This window comes from Panthera leo, chromosome A3, assembly GCF_018350215.1.
Source record: "Panthera leo isolate Ple1 chromosome A3, P.leo_Ple1_pat1.1, whole genome shotgun sequence".
Classification (NCBI taxonomy): domain Eukaryota; kingdom Metazoa; phylum Chordata; class Mammalia; order Carnivora; family Felidae; genus Panthera; species Panthera leo.
The window spans coordinates 16901841-16926246 of NC_056681.1; the positions used below are offsets into that span (position 1 = coordinate 16901841).

Here is a 24406-nt window from a genome sequence, read left to right on the forward strand (position 1 = left end):
TGTTTTGGTGTCCATTAACATGATAGATGATTTTCTGTCCCCTCACTTTCTTTCTTTTCTTTCTTTTTTATCTCCTTTCTTTCAATCTATTGATGTTTTTAGGTCTAAAATGAGTCTCCTTTAGGCAGCATATAGATAGGTCTTGTGTTTTTTTTTAATCCATTCTGATACCCTATGTCTTTTGATTAGAATATTAAATCCATTTGCATTCAAGGTAACTATTGAAAGATATGAGTTTAGTGCCATTATGTTACCTTTAAAGTTGGTGTTTCTGCTGATGTTCTCCATTCCTTTCTAGTCTTTGTGGCTTTTGGTCTTTTTATTCCCCACTCAGAGTCCCCCTTAATATTTCTTGCAGGGCCGGTTTAGTGGTCACAAATCCTTTAGTTTTTTTTTTTGTTTTTTTGGTTTTTTTTCGTCTGGGAAACTCTTTGTCTTTCTTTCTATTCTGAATGACAGACTGCTGGATAAATATTCTTCACTGCATATTTTTCCCATTTAGCACACTGACTATATCCTGCCCCTCTTTTCTGGCCTGGCACATTTCTGTGGATAGATCTGCTGTGAATCTGATTGGATCCGTCTTCCCTTGTAGGTCAAGGACTTTTTTTTCCCTTGCTGCTTTCAGGATTCTTTCTTTGTCTGCATATTTTGTGAATTTGACTATGATATGCCTTGGCAATAGCCAGCTTTTATTGAATTTAATGGGAGTTCTCTGTGCTTCTTGGATTTCGATGTCTGTGTCCTTCTTCAGATTAGGGAAATTTTCAGCTGTAATTTGCTCAAATAAACTTGCCCCTTTTTCTCTCTCTTCATCTTCTGGGACTCCTATGATAAGAATATTATTACACTTGAAGAAGTTGCTGAGTTCTCGAAGTCTACCTTTGTGGTCCATTGCCTTTCTTTCCCTCATATTTTCAGCTTTATTATTTTCTATAATTGTATTTTATATTCAGGGAGGAAGGCTGTCATTTCTTCCTGTTCTTTCATTTGATAATAATAATAATGATAAAAGAAAAGAAAAATTTTTTAATTAAAAAATGATAGAGGAAGCTAGATCCTAGGTGTACTTTTGTTTTCTTTTTCTTTTTTTTAGTGTTTGCTTATTTTTAAGAGAGAAAGTGTGAGTGGGGAAGGGGCAGAATGAGAGAGTGAGAGGGGGACAGAGGATGCAAAGTGGGCTCTGTGCTGATAGCAGCAAGCCTGATGTGAGGCTCGAACTCATGAGCTGTGAGATCATGATCTGAGCCAAAGTTGGACGCTCAACCGAGTCACCCAGGTGCCCCAGACTGCTTTTTAAGAGAAGCTTGGTAGAAAAAAGAAAAGGGGGCTGCCTGGGTGGCTTAGTCAGTTAAGTGTCTGACTTCAGCTCAGGTCATGATCTCATGGTTCGTGGGTTTGAGCCCCATGTCAGGCTTGCTGCGGTCAGCACAGAGCCCACTTTGGATCTGTCCTCCCCTCTCCCTGCCCCTCCTCTGCTTCCCTACTCCCACACTCTCTCTCCCTCTCTCAAAAATAAACATTAAAGAAAAGGGAAAAAAAAAAAATTAAAAGTTAAAATAAATTAAAAATGGGCTCTTTCTGAATAAAAGAAAACCAAAACCAAAAAGAGAAAGAAAACAACCAAACAAACAAAATCCAAAGGAAGCTAGATCCTGTTTCACCTAGATCTGAAGCTTTGCAGCACTCTATGATCAGGCTTGGTGCTTGGGAGGAGTTTGTGCTGGCCTTCTGGGGGAGGGGCTTGGTGCTCTGATTCTCAGGCGGGTCGGCCCTAGTGGAGATGCACTTACAAAGCTTAAGGGGTTGGGGCTTGGTATAAGCGCTCCGTTCTCCACTTGATGGCGCTGTTTAGCTCACTGAGGTAGATCAGTGCTGGTCGGCCAATGGTCAAAATGACTTCACCTGGCTCTCTAGTCTGCGGATTTGTAAATTCAAGCCCTCATAGATGCGCAATTAGTCACCCCTCCTGTGTCCCTGGCTTCCACCACCTCCCTACCTTCACCCTGCCTGTGTCAGAGCTGTTCACCCGCCAGGCTGCTCTGCCCTCCTGAGTTTTATATCAGGTGTGGCTGTGTTTCAAAACCCCACGCTTCAGAGACCCTGTGGCTCAACCTGTGCTGATCCTCTGGGGGAGGGTCTTGCCATGCTGTGGCCAGTGCCCGCAGGGGCAGCGGCTCAGAGTTTACGGTAAATGGTAAATCGCAACACACAGCTGCCACCAGGGTTTGCAGAGGCATCTTTGTTCCTGTGCTGTTGAATGAGGCAGCTCTATGGTGCCCACCAGGTCTCTTGCCTGTACAGAGGCTGTAGGACCCCTACCAAATGCACTCCAAGCAGGGGAACGGCTTCTCCTAGACTGGCGGGGGATCCACAGTCTGAACTGCCTTTCCTTGAGCTCTACCCAGCTTCCTCTCCCAAGTGCCACCAGGCACCGGGCTCCAGAACTTCAGATTCTGTGCTCCACTGTTTATAAAAAACTGGCAGTGTTAAAATCCTCTCCTTTTTTCCTGTCAGTGGTTTTGGGGAGCAGTTTTCTTGTGCAGTCCCCTGCGTGGCTTTTCACTCTTTTTATTTTTATTTTTTCCTTCACTCTTGGCTCACCTCTCCTTGATCAGGGATCCCTTCCCACTGCAGTGCCTGCGGTCTCCCACAACTCAACTCTCCGCAGTCCCTACCTTCCACAAGTTGTTTTTTTCTCTTTGTAGATGTGCAGCTTTGTTCTCTAAACTTCCAATCGATTTCTTGGGTGTTCAGAATGATTTGATATTTAGCTGTTGGGGGAGGAGGCAAGCTTAGGGTCACCCTACTCCTCCACGATCTTAACCAATTATCAATGCTGGTTTTTTTTGTTTTTTTGTTTTTAGCGTTTATTTATTTTTGAAAGGCAGAGAGAAACAGCATGAGCAGGGGAGGAGCAGAGAGAGTGGGAGACCAGAATCCCAAGCAGGCTCCAGACTCTGAGCTGTCAGCATAGAGCCCGACACGGGGCTCAAACTCACGGACCATCATGACCGGAGCCGAAGTCAGACACTTAACCAACTGAGCCACCCAGGTGTCCCTATCAATGCTTTTTAATAAGTCTTTCACACCGCATAATATTTTTGAAGTTTATTTATACTACTTTTTCATTGCTCAATATTCTGTTTTATGAATATATCATAGTGGGTTTATCATTCTTCTGAGCTGGTTTCCGCTTTTGATTATCATGAGTAAAGCTGCTGTGAACATTTGTGTGTGAGTGTTTTGGTAGACTGGCTTTCCATTCTCTTGGGTTAATGCTCTGGAGTGGGATGGCTGGTCATAGGGTAGGTGTGTGGTTAGATCTTTTTCCAAAATGTTCTTGCCATCTTATGCTTCCCTCAACAAAGTGTGAATTCTGGTTATGCTACAGTCTTAACGAAAATTGTTGTTGGTTTTTAAATGTTGCCATTTTGGTAAATAGGGGCATCTCGTTATGATTTTAGTTTACTTTCCCCTTATGACTAACGACAAACACTTTTTCATATGTTTTCTTTTGTGAAGTGTTTGTTAAAAGCTGTTAAATGTTTATTTTTGAGAGAGACAGAGCTCAAGCAGGCAAAGGGCAGGGAGAGGGGGACAGAGGGTCCAAAATGGGCTGTGTGCTGACAGCAGAGAGCCTGATGCAGGGCTCGAACTCACGAACCATGAGATCATGACCTGAGCCAAAGTCGGGTGCTTAAACCGACTGAGCCATCCAGGTGCCCCATTACCATTTTTATATAGGCTTTTAAAAAAATATTGAGTGGTAGGAGTTTTTTTTTTTTTTCCTTCTAAATATTCTCTGAATACTGGCTATCTGTTAGGTATCTATTATTCATGCATTTTTTTCCTCAGAGAATTGCATATTCTTTTTCTTTAAAAAATTTTTTTTAAGTGTCTATTTTTGAGACAGAGACAGAGACAGAGAGAGTATGAGCTGGGGAGGAGCAGAGAGAGAGAGAGAGGGAGACATAGAATCTGAAGCAGACTCCAGTCTCTGAGCTGTCAGCACAGAGCCCGATATGGGGCTTGAACTCATGAACCACAATATCATGACCTGAGCTGAAGTTGGATACATAACCGACTGAGCCACCCAGGCACCCTGTATATTTGTTTTCTTACAGAAGTCTTTTGATGAGTAGAAGTTTTAAAATTGTGAGAAGTCTAATTTATAAATTTTTTCTTTTATGATTGTCACTTTTATGATATTTTTAAACAATTTTTTTGGTGCTTACTGCTTTGTAAGTCCTATGTAAGAAGCCTACTCCCTCATTTGAGCAGAAAGTCTTCTACATTTTCTTCTAGAAGTTTTGTGCTTTTCAGCTTTTACATTTATGTGCAAGATCCATCTTGACTTAACTTTGGTACCTGGTGTGAGGTGGTGAGGATTGAGGTTTTTTGTTTTTGTTTTTGTTTTACATTGGATATCCAGTTGTCTCAGAAAAATTTGTTGAAAACATTGCTTTTTGTTTTGGATCACTTTGGCACATTCATCAAAAATCTGATGCCCCCATGGATGAGAATATGTTTCTGGGCTCTCTAGTTTGTTCCACTGATGTATTTGTCTGTTCTTGTTACCAGTGCTGCAATTCCTGGCTTAGTGTGGTATTATAGCACATTGCCTATTTAAGTCAGGCTGCTTAGTCCTTCCAATTTGTCCTTTATCAAGATTGCTTTGGATATTTCTAGATCCTTTACATTTGTACGTAAATTTTAGAATCAGCTTGTCAGATTCTACAAAATGGACTGATCAGATTCTGGTTGAGATTGCACTACATTTATAGATAATGGACAACTTAAAGATGTTGAATATTCCAGTCGGTCAGTTTGGCATACCTCTTCACTCATTTAGGTCTTCTTTGATTTCTCTCAGTAGCGTTTTGTAGTTTTTGATATAGATGTTTTTATCGTAGTTGTTTTTAACATAGAGGTAATGTCTTCTGTTAAATTTATTTCCAGGTATTTTGTGTTATTTGACGATACAGTAAATGAAATTGTTTTTTTAATTTCACTTAACTATTTTCGCTACTAGAATATAAAAGTACAATTGATTTTTGTGTATTGTCCTTGTAACTCCAAGTTTGCTAATTTACTTATTAGCTCTAGTAGATGTTTTGTAGATTCCTTAAGATTTTCTGTGTGAACAATCATGTCATCTGTGAAAAAAGACTTTTACTTCTTCCTTTCCAATGTGTATGTCTTTCACTTCTTTACCTTGCTTTAATTCACTGTCTAGGACCTTTCATACACTGTCGAATAGAAGTAGTGAAAATGGGGGGCGCCTGGGTGGCTCAGTCGGTTAAGCGGCCGACTTCGGCCCAGGTCATGATCTTGCGGTCCGTGAGTTCGAGCCCCGCGTCGGGCTCTGTGCTGACAGCTCAGAGCCTGGAGCCTGTTTCAGATTCTGTGTCTCCCTCTCTCTGACCCTCCCCCATTCATGCTTTGTCTCTCTCTGTCTCAAAAATAAATAAAACGTTAAAAAAATTAAAAAAAAAAGTAGTGAAAATGGATATTTAACCATTAAATATAATGTTAGCTGTATGTTCTTTGAAGATGCCGTTAATTAGATTGAAGTTTCCTTTGAATTCTGAATTGCTAGGTTTTTTTTTAGTGAATGGCTGTTGATTTATTTTTTCAAATGGTTTTCCTGCATCTACTTAAGTGTTTAATTTTTCTTTTGAATCTGTTAATATGGTTAGTTATATTAATTGGCTCTGCATCTAAACCAAATTTAGATTCCCAGAACACACCCAATTTGGTCATGATACATTATACTTTTGATATATGTTGTTGAATTCTATTTGCTAATATATTCTGAAGGATTTTTAACCTATGTTCGTGAATGAGATTGGTCTGGAATTTTTTATTGCTGCTTACTTTTTTTTTTTTTTTTAATGTAGCCTCCATATCCAATGTGGGGCTTTAACTCACAACCCTGAGATCAAGAGTTGCATGCTGTATGGACTGAGCCAGCCAGGAGCCCCTGGAATCTTCTTTTTCTTTCTTTCTTTCTTTCTTTCTTTCTTTCTTTCTTTCTTGGTACTTTCTTTTTCGGATTTGTCACTAAGGTTATGCTGGTCTCATAAAGTGGGTTGGGAAGTGTTCTTTCTTCCATTTTCTGAATTTTTTAAGAGAAGAGTTAATTCCTCCTTAATAAAACTCACTGGTGAAACTACATATAGATTTCTTCATGGGAAGGTTTTAAATTATGGATTCAATTTCTTACTAGATATATGGCAATTTAGATTTTCTGTTTGATTTGTTAATCAGTTTTGGGAAGTTGTTCTTCCAAGGAATTTGTCTATTTTATCTAGATTCTCTAAATAATTTTTAGTATAAACTTATTTATAATTTTCCATTATTATTTTCTTAATATCTGTAGGATTTGTAAGGCTGTCTCCTCCTTCATTTCTGATATTGGTAATTTGGGTTCTTTTTCTTCTTTTCTTCAGTCAAGCTAGGGTTTTTTAATCTTTTCAGAGAAACAGCTTTTGGCTTTGTTAATTTTCCTCTATTGTTAATTTTCTATTTTGATGATTTCTGCTTTTTTAAAAAAAAATCTCTATTTCTACCTACTTTGGCTTTGCTTTTGTTTTCTTTTTCTAGCTTCTTGAGGTGGAAACTTAGGTCATTTATTTTGCATCTATGTTATTTTCTAACATAAATATTTAGATTTTAAAAAGCCCTCTAAGCACTGCTTCAGCTGCACTCCACATATTCTGATATATTGTATTTTTATTACTTATATAAACATGTTTTAAAGTTTCTCTTATGATTTCTTCATTGACCCAATAGTTATGAGTCCATTGCTTAATATCCAAATGTTTGTTTTTTCTAGATTTCTAATTGCTAATGGTTTTATTAATTAATTAAAATTGCTAATGAATTTAAATTTAATTCAGTCATTGTCAGAAAATGTACTCTGTGTTACTTCAATTTAATTTTATTAAGACTTGGCTAATGGCCTAGGGTAAATGTACCATAAGCATTTAAAAAAAATATGTTTTTTGCCATTGTCGGGTACAGTGTTCTATTAATATAAATTAGATTGAGGCGGTTTATGCTATAGATTGCTCAAATCTACATTTTTAATTATTTTAAAAATTTAGTTTTTCTACCAGTCACTGAGAGAGGAGTGTTAGGTTAGATTTTGTTAATTTTTGTTTCATGCATTTTGAAGCTCTATTATTAGGTGTGATTGTAATTTTTATGTCTTACTGATGAAAATGGACCAGGGAAATTTTCTTCTGGTACCAAGTCCATGAAATCCAGTATGTATTTTATACTTACAGCACATCTCAATTTGGACTAGCCACATTTCAAGTGCTCAGTAGCCACATGTAGCTGACGGCTACTGTATTGGACAGCACAGTTCCTGGAAAGTCAGATAGCGAGAGGTGGGGGAAACTGCCTGGTAACACCTCACACTGAAGGAACGCAGTAATTTCTTTGCCCCATTTCCAAGTGTTGGCCAATTTTTTCTTATAACATTATCTTCTGCACATGACAGCTCTGGAACCAACAGTAGAACTTGGTAGGGAAGGAGAGGCTAATAAAGAGGTGATTGAGTGAGAAAGGGCTCTGAAAGAACAGGTGTCTGAAGTTTTGAGCTAAGGAGCCAAGGTTCCCACTTGCCTATGGTATTTTGGTTCACATTTGAAAAATGGGCCACTCTGGGTGGATGAATCAGAAAAGCCATGCATATCCAGACATCTCATGCAAGGGTCTAGGACTTGGAAAAGAAAGGTGGGTTGGATTTTAGTTCCTACTGGCACCTTGGCAAGGTGCTCTTGTGCAGTGCACAACCCACACAACTGTACTATCAGGCCCTACCAGGGTCGAGAAGCAGCCTCAGATTGATAAGTAAGGGGACCTTCTCCACTCTGGCGGGGAGGATGGTGGTGAAGTGAGGGCATGTGGCTGGGAACAGGACAGAGTGAGAGGTATGTAAGGATGTTGAGGGGGTTCTATTTGATGACATTATTTTCATTGTGAAGAAGGAGAAATAGGCTGAGTGAGGGTCATAGGTTTTGTGGGAGAGGCAGGTCTGGAACAATTACTGTGGAAAAGGCAAGAGGACAGACTAGAACATATCAGAGGTTGTCGAGCAATGTCACAGCCTGACAGACTTTTGTATGGAGCGAACGGCAGGAGTGACCAAAAGTTAGAAAGTGAGCAGTGAGCCCCCCCAGGGAAGTAGAGATCATCCTGAGGTGCAAGAGTGCAGAAGGTGCAGGAGGTGCAGGTGTGCAGGAGGTGCAGGTGTGTAGGCGGTGTGGGAGTGCAGGAGGTGCAGGGGTGCAGGAGGTGCAGGGGTGCAGGAGTGCAGGAGGTGCAGGAGTGTAGGAGGTGCAGGGGTGCAGGAGTGCAGGTGTATAGAAGGTGCAGAAGGTGCAGGTGTGCAGAAGGTGCAGGTGTGTAGGAGATGCAGCAGGTGCAGGAGGTGCAGGTGTGCAGGAGTGCAGAAGGTACAAATGTATAGGAGGTGCAGGTGTGCAGGAGGTGCAGGAAATGTAAGAGTGCAGGGGTGCAGGGGTGCAGGAGGTGCAGGAAGGCAGGTGTGCAGAAGGTGCAGGAGTACAGAAGGTGCAGGAGGTGCAGAAGGTGTGGGAGGTGCAGGAGTCTAGAAGGTGCAGGAGGTGCAGAAATGCAGGTGCCCAGAAGGTGCAGGAGGTGCAGAAGGTGCAGGAGGTGCAGAAGGTGAGGGAGGTGCAGGAGTCTAGAAGGTGCAGGAGGTGCAGAAATGCAGGTGCCCAGAAGGTGCAGGAGGTGCAGAAGGTGCAGGAGGTGCAGAAGGTGCGGGAGGTGCAGGTGTGCAGAAGGTGCAGGAGGTGCAGAAGGTGTGGGGGGTGCAAGAGGTGCAGGAGATGTAGGAGATGCAGGACTGCAGAAGGTGCAGGAGGTGCAGGAATGTAGGTGCACAGAAGGTGTAGGAGGTGCAGGAGTGCAGGAGGTGCAGGAGATACAGGAGGTACAGAAGGTGCAGGAGGTGAAGGAGGTACAGGTGTGCAGGAGATGCAGAAGGTGCAGGAGTGCAGGAGGCGCCGGAGGTGCCGGAGGTGCAGAGGTGCAGGAGGTGCAGGTGTGCAGGAGGTGCAGGAGGTGCAGGAGGTGCAGAGGTGCAGGAAGTGCAGGAGGTACAGGTGTGCAGGAGATGCAGGAGGTGCAGAGGTGCAGGAGGTGCAGAGGTGCAGGAAGTGCAGGTGTGCAGGAGATGCAGGAGGTGCAGGAGGTGCAGGAGGTACAGGTGTGCAGGAGATGCAGGAGGTGCAGGAGGTACAGGTGTGCAGGAGGTGCAGGTGTGCAGGAGATGCAGGAGGTACAGGAATGCAGGAGGTGCAGAGATGCAGGAGATGCAGAAGGTGCAGGAGGTGCAGAGGTGCAGGAGGTGCAGGTGTGCAGGAGGTGCAGGAGATGCAGGAGATGCAGGAGGTACAGGTGTGCAGGAGATGCAGGAGGTGCAGGAGGTGCAGAGGTGCAGGAGGCTGTGTGTGTTGGTTAGACACAAGACAAAACGCCAGCAGCTTGCTTTCATCAAATAATGTATTCCAGCGCCTTTTATAAGCATTTTATGAATATTAAGTCACTTGATTCTCAATTGTTACTTCCACTGGGCAGATGAGAAAAGCAAAGCACAGAAAGGGTAAGTGACTTGCTCAGAGTCACACAGCTAGTAAGTGGCAGAGCAACGTTTGAACCCTGGGCGGTCTGGCTCTAGCAGCCTGTGGGAAGGATGATTTTGGTCCTGATTCCATCCCTCTCTAACGTGGGATGCCTTCCCTTCTACCAGAGGTATGCATGAGGTCATGGGGTGAGTCTCAAGGATGGGGTAAGGTAATTTTTTAAAAGCCAAAATGGTAATCATTCGTTTTGTTCAGTCTGAGCATTCTTAGGTCATGATATCTAAATGCCTTGTGCCCATAGGGAGGATCTGGGAACCATGGGTAGGTCTACATTCTGTTCCAGGCTCAGAGACAGACCTGGGTGGCCTGGGGGAACCCTGGGGGTGAGGTCAGGAAGTGACACCCATCTTCTTCATTAGCGGGGGGGGGGGGGGGGGGGGGGGGGGGGTAGGGCAGGTAGGGGGAGTTTTGATCTCTAAGTCCTATCTCTACATGTAGAGCCCTCATCTGAGAGAAACCATTTTTCCATTTTCATTTTTTTTTAATTTAGGAAAACATGCCCAAATCAGCTTTATAACAATCTCAGTGCTGGTTTTATGAAACGCAACATTTCCATTGAAGCCACCAGCAGAATCACTTCTGTCAGCCACCAGCCTTGTAAAAGGAATGAATGCATTTTCTGTGCCCATAATCATTCCTCTATGGGAATGAGGTCGATTTCAATGACTATCTAATAAAGGAATAACTTAACATTTGAAAAAAAAATCAGAATCCTGAGGAACCCTAGAGGCAAAAGGCAAAGGGAATTTGATCTGATGGAAACTGAGATCTTTTTTAAAGGAAAGCTTTATTTATTTATTTTCAAAGACAAAACTACCTTTTAAAAACAGTAGGTTGCTTAATCAATAAATCTCTATTTAAAGGAATTGAATACGGAACTGATTATACAGCTGGCAAAACCTCACTATTCCTACACATTCGGAGATGGTCTAATTTAGTGAAAGGTCTGAATCAGTTTGAAGCATGTGGTTTTGTAGCTCTGACGGGCTTAATTACCTTCAACTCAGACTAAGCTGGGAAACTCATTCTTTCAGGTTGTGGCCTCCAGAGCCTGGGGGAACTTGTGGCAACAGGTAATAAGAATGGTTTGTAATTAGCATGTCAATTGAGCACTATTAATCACCCACTTCCTGATATTTGCACTGTTTATTGTATAGGGGATAGATTCCGTCTGTGGTCTGGTTCCTGTGGGTGTTTGCACCCTCCAAGAAAGAGTCTTAACTCTCTCTCCTTGGACTCTGTGCATCACCACTGCACCGGTGACATACACACGAAGAAACTGAGGCTTAGGGAGAAGGGGTGCTTTCCTTGAGGTTTCAAAGCTGAGCTGCTCGTGGAACACGCCTCCTTCCGACTCCCAGTCCAGTGCTCTCTGTGACTTGTGTCAAAGCACTTAGAATATGGTTATTAATAAAAGAGGAGAATGTTTAAAAAAACAAAAGAAGAGAATGTTAGAAAATGGATCTTTGCTGCATTTTAGACATTTCCCTATAATCTTGCCAACTAACTCATGTGGCCTTTCTGTGTAGTAATAATGTGTATACAACAGTTGTTACGTACCAGGTCCTATCCTAAATACTGCATATATTCTCAGTCCTGTCAGCAACCTTATGATATGTTATTATCATCCCCAACTTATACTTAGGGAAACTGAGGACCAGAGAAGTGAAGTAAAATGCTGAAAACAGAGATTCCCACAGTTTCTCTGTTCCCAGTACCCACAGTATTTCAGTAAGTTTTCCAAGTGCCCAGAGGCCAAAAGAAATACCTATTGGTCTTTTTTTCTTTTAATTTTGTTAATGATTATTTTTGAGAGAGAGAGAGAGAGACAGAGCATGAGCAGGGGAGGGGCAGATAGAAGGAGACACAGAATCAGAAGCAGGGTCCAGGCTCCCAGCAGTCAGCACAGAGCCCAATGCAGGGCTTGGACTCAGGAGCCATGAGATCATGACCTGAGCTGAAGCCAGATGCTTAACTGACTGAGCCACACCTCCCTAGTAGTCTTATTTATTGAGTAGTTAGGTACAAACAAGTTAAAGATAGTTATTTCATCACAGCCTAGTAGCCATTTGAAAAAATAACTCACATAAACTGAAAGAAAAAAATTTTATTCCGTCTGATATAACACCATCACGTAGCAACGGGATGTATGTGCCCATTGGGTACTGCACAACTTTTTAAAACTTAGAATCAGATGGGACATTGCTGTCCTCATTTCTTGTTCTACACTGATTTTCACATGGTGTTTGTTTTTTATCTCTGTAACCACTGAAAACCCAGATTTGAAAAGATATGATGTCGTCAGAGGGAACGTGGCACAGATTAATGTTCACAGGGTGGCCGCTGTGTACTTAGGTCATGATAGGTTTGCGGTTGTGTGACACACACCGGTGTTTCTAACACTTAAAATAACCCATGTTACCCCTGTGTGTTTGCTGCAGTGCACAGGCGTTTCTTGGCACACGCTTTGGGAACTGTGGGCCTGAGGGGGGAGGGCCAGCAGACTTGAGCTGAAGCAGTCTAGCTCCTGAGCCCACATGCTTGGTACTGGGCTCTTTGGCCCAGTGCAATCCATCCAGTAGTGCAACCCATCCCGTAGCCCTTACTCTGTAGGGAATGGGCTCATTCATTCAGCGGATGTTTGGTGAGCTGCTACTCTACTGCAGACCTTGTGCTGTGGCTGGGGTTGGCCAGGGACAAAGACAGATTTCCTCCAGGGCCTGTTTTTTAATCATCTTGTCATGTAGGCAAAGAATTGCAATTCAACTGTAAGAGAAGGATGTATAAAACACCACCTCATCCCGGGAGGGGAGCCTGGAGGTGATGTGGGGTGGGGCCGATGTAAGTGCCAGGAGAGCTTATGTGGGCTACGGTGATAGCAATGTGGTTTGGGGAATGAGATCATGCTGTCCCTTCCCATTCTGTGCAAGTCAGATCACTCCAGAATTGTGTACTGGCTGGAGAAGAGACAAAGAGGGGTTTCGGTGGGCATCTTGCCACCTCTGAGGGCTAGTGTGGGCAGAAGCAGGAGGTATGAACCAATCATAAGCCTGTGATAAAGAACTTTGGGCAAATATAGTGCTGAGCACCCTGTCACTGAAGGTATGTAAGAAAGGGTATGTGATAGGGACCCACTTCAGAGGGGGCTGGGCCAGCTGGCCCTTGAGATCCCACCCAACTCCAAAAGGGGATGATTTGGGGAAGCTGTCCTCTCACTGTCCACAGCTGTCTCCCCCTTCTCACTGGCTCTGAGATTCCAGCATGCCTGTCACTGGCCTTGAGACAGCACTGCTCTTGTCTCACCCGTGGAGACTGGTTTCTGGAAACTGATTTCTCTTGGTTCATTTAAAACGCATTTGTCTTGGGACTTCAGCGGCAGCTCCTGTGTGAGGTCAGGGGTGAGGGCGGGAGGGAGGAAGGGCTGTTGCCCCACACCCTGCAGAGGCTGGAGGGGCCCGCCCATTGCTGGAGGTGGAGGCTGGGCATCTGATCACCCTCACTGCTGCCAAAGTGACGTTTGCACAGTGCACCTTGCCTTAGCCCTCCCTTGCTCAGGATTCCTCCTGCGCCTTCCCACTGTTTTCTGGATAAAGTCCAAACTGCCGCGCTTGGCACTGGCCCCATCTGTCCCAGAGGCCCTGCAATCAGTTATCTTGGGTGACTCCTTTCTCTGAAAACAGAGTCCTCCAAGCCCACATGGCTTTGCTTGTGCTGTTCCCTCTGCCTGGTTTACTTTTCCTTATTTGTCCACCTGATAAATCCCCCTCATCCTCCTCAGCTCTCTCCTTTGCTGTGGAGGGTTGAAAACAACCACCATCCATTGAACTCACGGTCTGTAGTTTGGCAATTTGGGCAGAGCTCAGCCGGGTGGTTCTTGCGGGCTAGGCTGGGCTCGCTCGTGGTCTGCAGCGTGGGGGCACCAGGGCTGGCTGGCTTATGGTGGCCTCCTCTGGGTCGTCTGAGATGGTGGGCAGGGCTCTCTCTGCGTACGGCTCCGGAGGTCTCTCATTCTGCTGCGTGTTAGCCCAGCTTTTTTCACACGGTGGCTTCCGAGAGCTGCCAGAGAGGACAAGCCCCAGGCCCAAGAGTGTTTCAAACCTCTGCCCGCATCATGTTTGCTGACATCCTCTTGGCCCACACGAGTCACCTGATTGAGCCCAGAGGATGGACTGGGAGGGCATTCGAAATAACATAGCAGGAAGTGCAGATATGAGATGCGAGGGGGATTTGGTGCCATCTTTCACAGCCGGACAGCCTTCATGCCAAAGAGGGTCTGAGCTCAGTAGGCTGGAAGCTCCCGGAGGCCTTGGTTTGAAGTGCATTTCCTCAGAACCTGGCACAGAGCAGATGCTCGCTAATGACTGACTTCTGCTTCAGTACCTGTGAGGCCACCTTGAGGTTTTGGCTTAGGGAACCCAGGGAGCCCCAGGGGAAGCCAGTACAGGCTGGGGGAAGGAGAGACAGACAGTACTTCACAAACTTGTGCTCAGGGCTCAAGGGTCCAATTTGTCCCAGAGAGCGATCAGATCTGATTCAGCCACAGTCTGGTCTCCACCTTTAAATGTTGGGAACTGCATAAATCAGCACATTTCCCCCCAAGCGGAGTCTATATACAGCACTACCAGGCTGCTCGCCATAATTAGGCCTCCAGCAATGATTGTTTTTGCTCCCTGTGTTTTATCACCAGCCTTGCAGGGGAAGGGGAGGGGTAAGATCAGGGTTATGATGTTTGTGTGCGAGCCCAGTATTTGAGAGGTCTGGGGGCCAAGTGCAAATGGAGGCTCCGGTCTGGAGCCTCCTCTTTTCTATCACACGCTTTTGTCTTGCACTGTGAGGGGTTTCCCTCCGTGCAGGCGATCATGTCTGAGTCCTCCCCACCTCCTCATCCCCCTGCAAATAACCTCCTTTTGGCCCTTTGGGACTAGGGGTGCACACACTGGGGTCAGTGCACCCATGGGGAGAAGGACCCAGGGAAGGATTGAAGAAGGTCCTGGAGGCAGGCATTTAGGCAGGGAATTCGGGGTCCTGGGAAACTGCGACATGACCTAGGAGGGAGTGGCGGCTTACAGGAGGCACATTCTCTTGATCGTTCGGATTTGTTGCCCTCTGAGGGGACATTGGCCATTGGAAGGCCAGAGAATGTCCCTCTAAAGTAGGAGTACAAGGCAAGGAGGCCCTGGTTGCTAGACTCTAAGGCTGATTCTCTTTGTGTGTGTGTGCAAAGCTAGAGAGGCATGGAGGTCCTGAACTCTGACCCTGTCACACTGCCGGCAGGACAGGGCCTCCCCCACGTTCTAGGAGTCGCCTGCGTAAAGCCAGGCCTGTTCACTGTTCTGGAAGCAGCAACCATCACCCCCCAAATTTACAAAGGCCTCTACTGATATGAAAGTCTCTCATGTCTGTTTCTATTTGGCTGTCACCGTAGACTTATGACCTCACTAAGAAAGGATGAGGCTCTCACTGAATGGATGAGGAAGCTGAGCCTCAGACGAGTGACGTGACTTGCCACACGCCACACGCCTATCAGCGGTGGAGGAAGGCTTGAGCCCTCCCGGTGGACGCCATGGGCAATGCTCCTGTTGCTGACTGTAAAGTAGATCTTACTCTAAATATCACAGAATTTAGAGTAGATCTTAAATGTATCAGTCTATCACTCACACCTGTAGTTGTTTGAACATTCCCTCAATGGTAGCAATTTGGGTTGCATCCAGTTTTTTGCTGTTGTAAACAACGTGGCAACGAGCCTCCTTGTACTGGCAACGCAGTGTCAAGGTCTGGAGTAGAATCTGACCACCGTTGGGAGCAGTTACTGAAGCTTGCTCAATCTCCATGTCCCCTTCCATGTAACAACGGTACTAATACCGTCTTCGTGAGATACTGAATAAATGAATGGATGGATGATAGTGGTGATGGGGATGATGGTGATGATGGTGGTGGTGATGACGTCTGGTCTGCCTGACAATTATGTTCCTTGTTGGGTATTCTGGTTTACATGCTAGGCTCTGGTGACCTTTGCTGGTCTGAGGCAGCATTTCTGCCTATCCTATCCTGGGATATCCTGGGCCTAGCATATCCTGGGACCCCCACCTCACCTAGGTCCTATGCTTTTCTCTACTTACGCTTGCTCTCTGACTGTGGCTTTAAATATCACCTAAATGCTGATGGTTCCAGGTCTTCCTGTCTAGTTATGACTATCCCACTGAGTTCCACATTCATACATGCATCTTCTTTGCTGAGTCTTTGAAAGTATCCCAGCTCTTCCTCCGCCTCTGCTACTATAGTCCAAGCTTTCATCACCTCTCTTGCTCTTTTCCAATTTCCTTACTGAACATTTAGATTGTTTGCATTAAAGCTTTCTGGTTTTATGATAAATTCTTTTTTTTTCTTCTTTAAGTTTTTATTTAAATATTCTAGTTAGTTAACGTACAGTGTTATTAGTTTCAGGTGTACAATTTAGTGATTGAACACTTCCATACATCACCCAGTGCTCATCATGATGAGCGCACTCCTTAATGCCCATCACCTAGTTCACCCAGCTCGCCACAGACCACTCCCTGGTAACCATCAGTTTCTTCCCTATAGTTAAGAGTCTGTTTCTTGGTCTGCCTCTCTCTTTTTTTTCCCCCATGTTGATTTGTTTTGTTTCTGATATTTTTCAACTTAGGCATTTTGCTCTAGGCATTGCTTTAGTCTATTCTCCCAAATTTTGACATGTAGTACTTAGTTTTATAATTCTATAAATTCTTATAATTCTACAAATAGTTATTAATCCATAAGTTATGTAGTATGTTAATTTCCAGATATAAGAGAATTTGTCAGTTATCTTTGCTGATTTTATTGCATATGGTCAGCAAAAGAGTCTAATTGATCTTTTGATCTTTTGAAATTTATTTTGGTTTGTTTTAACAGTCAGTTTTTATAAATGTCCTGTGTGTGCTTGACAAGAATGTTGGCCGATTCTAAGGTTAAGCATTCTGTATACATGGATCAGCTTGCTGATTGAAACATTCGTTTGTCTGCCTGATTCATTTCCAGCAGAGATTAAAGAAAAAAAATAAATAATTTTTGTCTCTAATTCTATAAGTTGGCATTTTACGTATTTTGAAGCTACATTTTTTAATGGAAATATATGCTCGTGGGTGGTTATTTGAAAATCTGTTATTCTTTCTTATGATATTATGGTTTGCATTGGATTCTGTTTGTCACATCTTAGGACTGCTACTATGAAGGTGACTGTAGCTTTCTTTTGGCTCATATTTGCCCGATATATAATTTTTAATTCTTTTCTCTTTAATCTCCATATCCTTTTGTTTTAAGCATTTGCTTGTAAACAGCACATCTTGGATCTTGTTTTGCTTATTCAATCTTAGATTCTCTCTCTTTTTTTTTAATGTTTGTTTTTGAGAGAGAGAGAGAGAGAGAGAGTGTGAGTGGGGAGGGGCAGAGGGAGAGGGGGACAGAGGATCTGAAGTGGTCTCTGTGCTACCAGCAGAGAGCCTGATGTGGGACTCAAACCCACAAACCTGTGGGATCATGACCTGAGCTCAAGTCAGATCTCAACCAACTGAGCCATCTGGTGCCCCAGATTCTCTATCTTTTGGTTGATGACTTCAACCCATTTATCTTTATTATAAACACTGTTATATTAGGCCTCACTTTTTGCTGTTTTATTTCATATTTCCCATTTAATTATGCTTTCTTTTTGTTTTCTTTTTTTCTCCTTTATTACCTTTTAGTTTTCTTTTGTCCATCAGCTGGTGAAGAAACTGTGTCACATCCATACAGTGGAATACTACTCAACAATAAAAAAGGAACAAACTACTGATAAATGCAATAACTAGGCAACTTTTAAAAGCCTTGTATTAAGTGAAAGAAGCCAGACTAACATGTTTCCATTTACATGGCATTCTGGAAAAGACAAAACTATAGGGACAGAAAACAGATAAGTAGTTGTTAAGAGCTGGAGGGTAGAGGAGAGGTTAACTCGAAAGTGGCAAGAGGATTGTTTTTGGATGATGGAAATATTCTATATCTTGATTTTGGTCATGGTTTCATGATTCCATGTATTTGTCAAAATTCACTGAAATGTGTACTTCAAAAAAGTGAATTTTACCATGTGTAAATTGTATCTCATCTTAAAAAAAGGAAAGATAGGGGGCACCTGGGTGGTTCATTCAGTTGGGTGTCTGACTCTTGGTTTTGGCTCAGGTCGTGGTCTTGTGGTTCATGGGTTGGAGCCCTGCATTGGGCTCTGTGCTGGCAGCGTGGAGCCTGCTTGGGATTCTCTCCTTCTCTCTCTCTGCCCCTCCCCTGCTCACTCTCTCTCTTAAAATAAATCAACTTTAAAAAATAAAAAAAAAAAGGAAGATAAAGCTCTACCAAAGTTCTCACATTGGTTTTGTGCAATCTGTCATCTCACCCCAAGGTCTGTCTGGACTTCTTCACCCACATGTGCACAGAAGTCACTCTTTGCCTCTTTCAAAAGTTTCCTGATCAAAGGTCTCCTTATCCAAGGGCTCCTCCTTAACCTCTCCCTGTCCCCAACCCTTTTTCACCACCAGTGTACTTGAGATTTGCTAATTGTATGTCTTTTCTGGAATCCAAGCCCCATGAGAGCAGGGGCTTTGTCTGTTTTGTTCGCTACTGCATTTTCTGAACAGTGCCTGACACACAGGAAGAGCTCAAGGAAGAGTTAACAAATTCACTGAGACAACTAGATCCTAGACCAGTGCTGTCAACAGAAATAGAATGTGAGCCATAAATGTGAGCTGCATATACAATTTAAAATTTTCTAGTTGCCTCATTGAAAAAGTAAAAGGGAACAGGTAAAATTGAGTTTTTAATAATGTGTTTCATTCTACTCAATTGATTCAAAATATTATTTCAACATGCAAATCATATAAAAATTATGAATGAGATATTTAAGATTAGTTTTTCATACCAAGTCTTTGAAACTTGAAATATATTCTACACATATGGCACATCTCAAATTTGGCTCATTCACCTTTCAATGTCCAGTAGCCACATGTGGGTAGTGGCTGCCTCATTGGACAGCACAGTTCTAGAAAAGGGCAAAGACTTGTCCCAGGGTCCAGAAGTAGATTTTCTCTCAAGGGGCCTGTTCTGTTGTGGGAAGTAATTCTGAATCAATAATGACTTTTGGATTTAAAAGTAGACAGTGAGGGGGCGCCTGGGTGGCTCAGTCGGTTAAGTGTCTGACTTCGGCCTAGGTCATGATCTCACCGTTCCTGAGTTCCAGCCCCACTTCGGGCTTTGTGCTGACAGCTCAAGAGCCTGGAGCCTGTTTCAGATTCTGTGTCTCCCTCTCTCTCTCTGCCTCTCCCCCACTCACTCTCTGCCTCTCTCTCTCAAAAATAGATACACATTAAACAAAATAATAAAAGTAAACAGTGAATGATGGAATTAGAATATCAGAGTTCTGCAGTACCCAAGGAAATAACGGATCTAGGTAATGACCATGGGTGGTTGCTGACATCAGTAGAGAGGTCAGTTGGCACCACCTGCCTCCTGATAGCAGACATAACAAGAGATGAAGACAGAATCTGAATAAACCTTTGGATTCAACTCCCACTGACAGAATGTACAACTTAGAAGTCTGAGGAACATGTTAAATGTTACCATAGGGGTGAAACCAACAAAATCCCAAGTGTGGGAAATGTGACCAGGTTCTTTCAACAAATGAATTTCAAGTGAAACAAACCAAAACCATCCCCCCCACAACCATTCCTCCCCCCAAACACACACAAAAAAACCCAAATGGAGGAGAAACCTATAGATTAAAAAAAACCTCCCACTCTTTTCGCTGCTGAAGAGAGAAGCCATATGGAGAGGCCCAAAGAAAGAGAACCCAGGCACCTCAGCTGAATGCAGGGAGGTGTTGGAACCACCACCATGTGGGGCAGAAGAACCGCCCAGTCAAAACCCAAAGATTGGTAAGCAAAAATAAATAATAAATTGCTATTGTTTGAAAAAAAAAAAAAAGACTCAAAAGACATTGCAACATGTAGTTGCAACATGTAGACTTTATTAGGATTCTGGTGAATAAACTGTAGAAAAGCATTTATGAATTCATGAGACACTTACCCAGTTGTCAAGATATTGTTTGGATATTTGAGGATATCAAGGACTTATATGATTTTTTTGGTGAGACAGTGGTATTGTGGTTACCTTGTAAAAGTACTTATTTTAGAGAGACATAAGAACACATTTAGGGGTGAAATTATATGTTGCCTGGAATTTGCTGGGAAATAATTTGGAAGGGGTAAGCAGGAGGGAAGGGTAAAGAGGAAGCCAGATCAGCCATGCACTAACTGGCGAAGCAGAGTGATGGGTATCTGGGAGTTTGTGACTACAGTTCTCGCTACTTTTGGGTATGTTTAAAGTTTTCCATGATAACATGTAGAAAAAGGAACAATAAACGGCTGATCTGCTCTTCTGGGCACGGCATCTCCTCACCCCTGCAACTCCTATTGCGGAGGGGGGGGGGGGCGGGGGGCCTGAGGCTGGCTGGGCGTGAACTGCACTCCCCGAAGGCTCCAGGAGGTGGCGCCGCCGGTTCTCTGCTCCTTGGCTGTTGCTAGAGGGCTTCAGAGCTACTGGGACCCCCTGCCCCTGCCACCTCCCCAGACTCCCAGAGGCTGCTGGAGTTTCTGCTCTTTCCTACATGGCAGGGTTTGGGGAGGGTGGAACCTGGGTCCAGCGGGGACTTTCCCTTTCCACTGCGTGTTCCAGGCTGCCCCTGACCTCTATCCTTCAGAGCTGTGGCCACCCCTGATCTGCCAGCCTAGGCTGGGGGAGGGACCTTGTCTTGGTGTTGGGTCACCCCACCTGGTCTAGGCTCCTGAGCTCCACCTTGATCCGGGGTCCCTATCCCATCCCCTCTGGCCTCCCACACCTGGAGGTTGAATTCCTGCACCCACTGTGGGTCAAGTGTATCAGCCCTGCTGCCCTGCACCTCCACTGCTGCCTGTCCCCCATGCCTTCATTCCAGACCCCTCTCTCAGGGATGGGGAGATGTCCCTTGTGTCTGGGCCTCCAGGTGCAAGACCCCCATTTGGAAGCAGACCCATGTCTGTGGGTGGACTTGGCTGTGGTATTGAGCTGAGTGAGCACTGGACCAGGAGTCAGTAAATTTAGGTCCCAGACCAGCCTCCCTGGGGAATAAGTCATGTCCCTTCTAAAAAATGCAGCAGCTGGAACTGTAGAATAATGGTTTTCTGACTTAAAAAAAAAAAAGTTTATTTATTTTTGAGACAGAGAAAGACAGAGCATGAACAGGGGAGGGTCAGAGAGAGGGAGACACAGAATCTGAAGCAGCCTCCAGGCTCTGAGCTGTCAGCACAGAGCCTGACACGGGGCTCGAACTCACAGACCACGAGATCATGACCCGAGCCGAAGTCAGATGCCCAAGCGACTGAGCCACCCAGGCACCGCAATGGTTTTCTGACTTTTTAGAGAAGTGAAACTCTATTTCCAGAACCCCAATATGTGAAATCAACAGGAGTGGAGCATCCTGGTTCCATATGGGAGAAGTTTAGTCCTCTGGCCCCTCTTACCCATCCCTCCCCTCAGAGTGGAAAACACTGGGCTTCCTGATCTCTGGGTTCCTTATATTTCTCACTGGCTGTCAGCCCAAGAGTTCAGTTCCTACAAGTTGGTCTCAAGCTCTAATAAGTCCTGGCATCCATCCATCCATTTAACATTTACCAAACTTGTACTCCCTGCTGAACCCCCCAGTGAAACTAGTTGACCAGTATGGGGACTCTGTCCTCTATGGGTCCACAGCCTGCTGAGCAGACAGCACCATCTGAGGCATGCCACACAAGCAAGTGGTCCCAAATTCAGGGAACACAGAGGTCTGGATGCCTGCCAGCTTGAGGAAGCCAGGGAAGCCTTCTTGGAGGAGGTGACACTTGAGTGATCTTGAGGAAATGCATGTAGAGAATGAATTGGAAGGGAAGAGGAGGGTCTGGAAGACAATGGGAAACTTTCTTTCTTGATGCAGTCATTTAGAAGGGACTCCCAAAAAGCACAGGGCAGAGCAGTTACTCCAGACTATGGTTTGGGTGGAGACCAAGTGCTTCACCGTAGATACCCTGCATGACACTTTGGATGAGCATTTATCTAACGGGCCACCCACACAGATGAAGCAGTGAGAAACACCACTACAGCATGTCTGGGAGGAAATTCACTTCCTTCACACAGTGCAATTGCCAATAATTGGTGTTGCTGAGAACATGAATAGCTTCATGGGCCCCAAATGAAAGACTAAATCCCAAGTGTTCATTCCAAGTGCTGGGGGTGCATCAGTAAGAAGATGCCAAGATTTTAAAGCCCCCCCTTCTTGGGCAGAATGCCTCTCCATCCACAAATAGAAACTTGCTGAGATTTTAATTAAGAACAGTGTACATAAAACTCACTGTTCCCAAGTAAACAAATATTAAGCAAGATACTTTGCTTTCGTGTTATGGGCTCTTAAGAGATGGGAAAAGTAGGGACAGGAGGGGTGGGTGGAAGATATTGAGGGGGAAGAGGAAGAAAGACTCAGACTAAGAAGAAAATAGATTCCAGGTTGGAGAGGGAGAGCAGACGAAAGGCAGACATATATGCTCCAAAGAAAAGAGAGGAGGAGAGGAGGCAGATGGAAGGTTCTAGCTTCTTCTCTTCCCACAGCTTTCTTTTGTCTCAGGGCCCCACTTTCTGGCTTAGTTTACATCAGGTTCTGATAGCTACTAGTTTGTTAGTTGGAGACCAATGCTGTTGTTACAGTCAGTTCTTCCCTTGGGCTTTGTAGCAGACACTGGTGATGACTCATACCCTTATTTGGCCCTCAGCATTCCCAAATATGCTGAGGGTATCCTACTTGAGGCACTGGCCACTCTCTGCTCAAGGACATCCCTTAGCCCTGGTGCGTGGGCAGGCTGCAATTACTGGAGAGTTAATGCCCCTGGAATTGGAGAATAACTACCCAGATCCCTTTGTCCTTCAGTGGGTCAATTCATAGGTGAGTCAGTACTGTCTCCCAGAGTCCCTGTAGGATCAAGTTGTAGTCACCCACGGTGGTAACTGGGTGGATAACATGCTATTAGTTCCATCCCTTCTCTGTCTTTCCTCCCCTCTCCCCTGCTGGTGCCTCCTGGGGTCATCTCCCAAATAAAACACTTGCACCCGAACCCTTGTCTCAGGGTCCCCTTCTGGGGGAACTCAACTCTAAAAAGACTTCATAGAGCACGATTTTATTTTGAGGATTTCATTAGCCCTCCAGAATTAGGCCAAGCCTGTTTGCAATGTGGAGTGACTGATATCCTTCTATTGTCAAGGTTTTGAATTGAGGCTTATTATTGCGTTTTGAAGGTCTCTTGTCTCAGAAGGATGGTTTAGGGTTTAAAAAGTTACTCTGAGACTGTTCAGTCAATGTGGGCTGCTATAATGAAGTACCATAGGCTGAGTGGCTCATAAACAACAGACATTGATTTCTCACAGTTCTGGAGGCTGAGAAGACGGGGCTCAGGATGCCGGCAGGGCTAGGCTCTGGCGAGGGCCTCTTCTGCGTTGCAGACTGCTGACTGTTCTTTGTGCCCCTGTGTGGTGGAGGAAGAGCCAGCTAGCAATCTGCCCTCTTCTTATAAGGACACTCATTCCATTTATGGAAGCTCCACTCTCATGAGCAAGCCACCTCCCAAAGGCCCCAGCTCCAAATGCCATCACATTGGAATTAGAATTTCAACATAGGAATTTAGGGGTGGGGGGGTACAGACATTCAGCCTGTAATAGGGACCTTAGAGTTAATGGTCAGTTTACTAAAAAGTACCTGAATGTTTCCATTTGTTTTTTTAATTGTTTAAAAAGCTTAGAGAGAGAGAGAGAGAGAGAGCGCACACAGAGGAGGGACAGAGAGAGAGGGAGACACAGAATCCAAAGCAGGCTCCAGGCTCTGAGCTGTCAGCACAGAGCCCGATGCGGGGGTTGAACTCACAAAGCACAAGATCATGACTTGAGCCGAGGTGGGACACTTGACTGACCGAGCCACCCAGGAGCCCCCTGATGTTTCTTTTTCTAAGTCCTGTGATATATCTGGATGCCTGGGAAGACATTCACTAGAAGTGTGTAAATGCTCAGCTGTGCTCATCGTTCAATCATTCATTCTCTTTCACCATGAAGTAAGTTTTTATGAGCAAACACATGCGTGTGCCAGGCATCCCTGCCCTGTGAACTTGTTCTCCTGAGTAGCTTGAAATTGGGTTTCTGATGAGCTTTTGGTCCATTTGTTTCTTCATTCAATATTTACTGAGAGCTTCCATGTGCCTAGTGCTGAGCTAGGCCCTGGGCAAACAGAGATGGCTAAGGCAAGGACTGCATTTCCCAGAAGCCTAGAAGCCAGAAGGCTGAGATGGACATTTTCCACATATGGTGGAAATGTTTCTTGTGACAGATATACCTGCAGAGTCACCGGGGGAATGAAGGAGAGATGGGCTCATTTTACCTTGGTGGCTCGGAAGGGTTAGAAAGTCTTCATGGAGGAGGAGACCCATGAGTGGAGCCTGGAGCATTGAGGGGAGGCAAAACGGTGTGAGCAGAGGTATGGCAGGACCAGGAGCTGCAAAGGCTGTAGTGAGGCTGCAGCCAGAGAGTCTTTGGTGCTAAGATCTGGGAAGCAGTGCTTCCCAGTGGTTAGGACACAGGCTCTGCCTATGGACCAA

At 44.6% G+C, this 24406-nt stretch overlaps 1 long non-coding RNA gene across 7 annotated transcripts in view; it reads left to right on the forward strand.

Moving 5' to 3' along the window:
- Positions 1-24406, forward strand: part of LOC122215525 — a 103929-nt gene that overhangs the window by 27482 nt on the left and 52041 nt on the right. Inside the window, exon 1 of one of the 7 annotated variants that reach the window (XR_006200415.1) lies at positions 19523-19639. The exons of the other annotated variants lie outside the window; for them this stretch is intronic. This is a non-coding gene — a long non-coding RNA (uncharacterized LOC122215525). Of the gene's footprint in view, positions 1-19522; positions 19640-24406 lie in introns of those variants that run through there. 7 annotated transcript variants of the gene reach the window in all.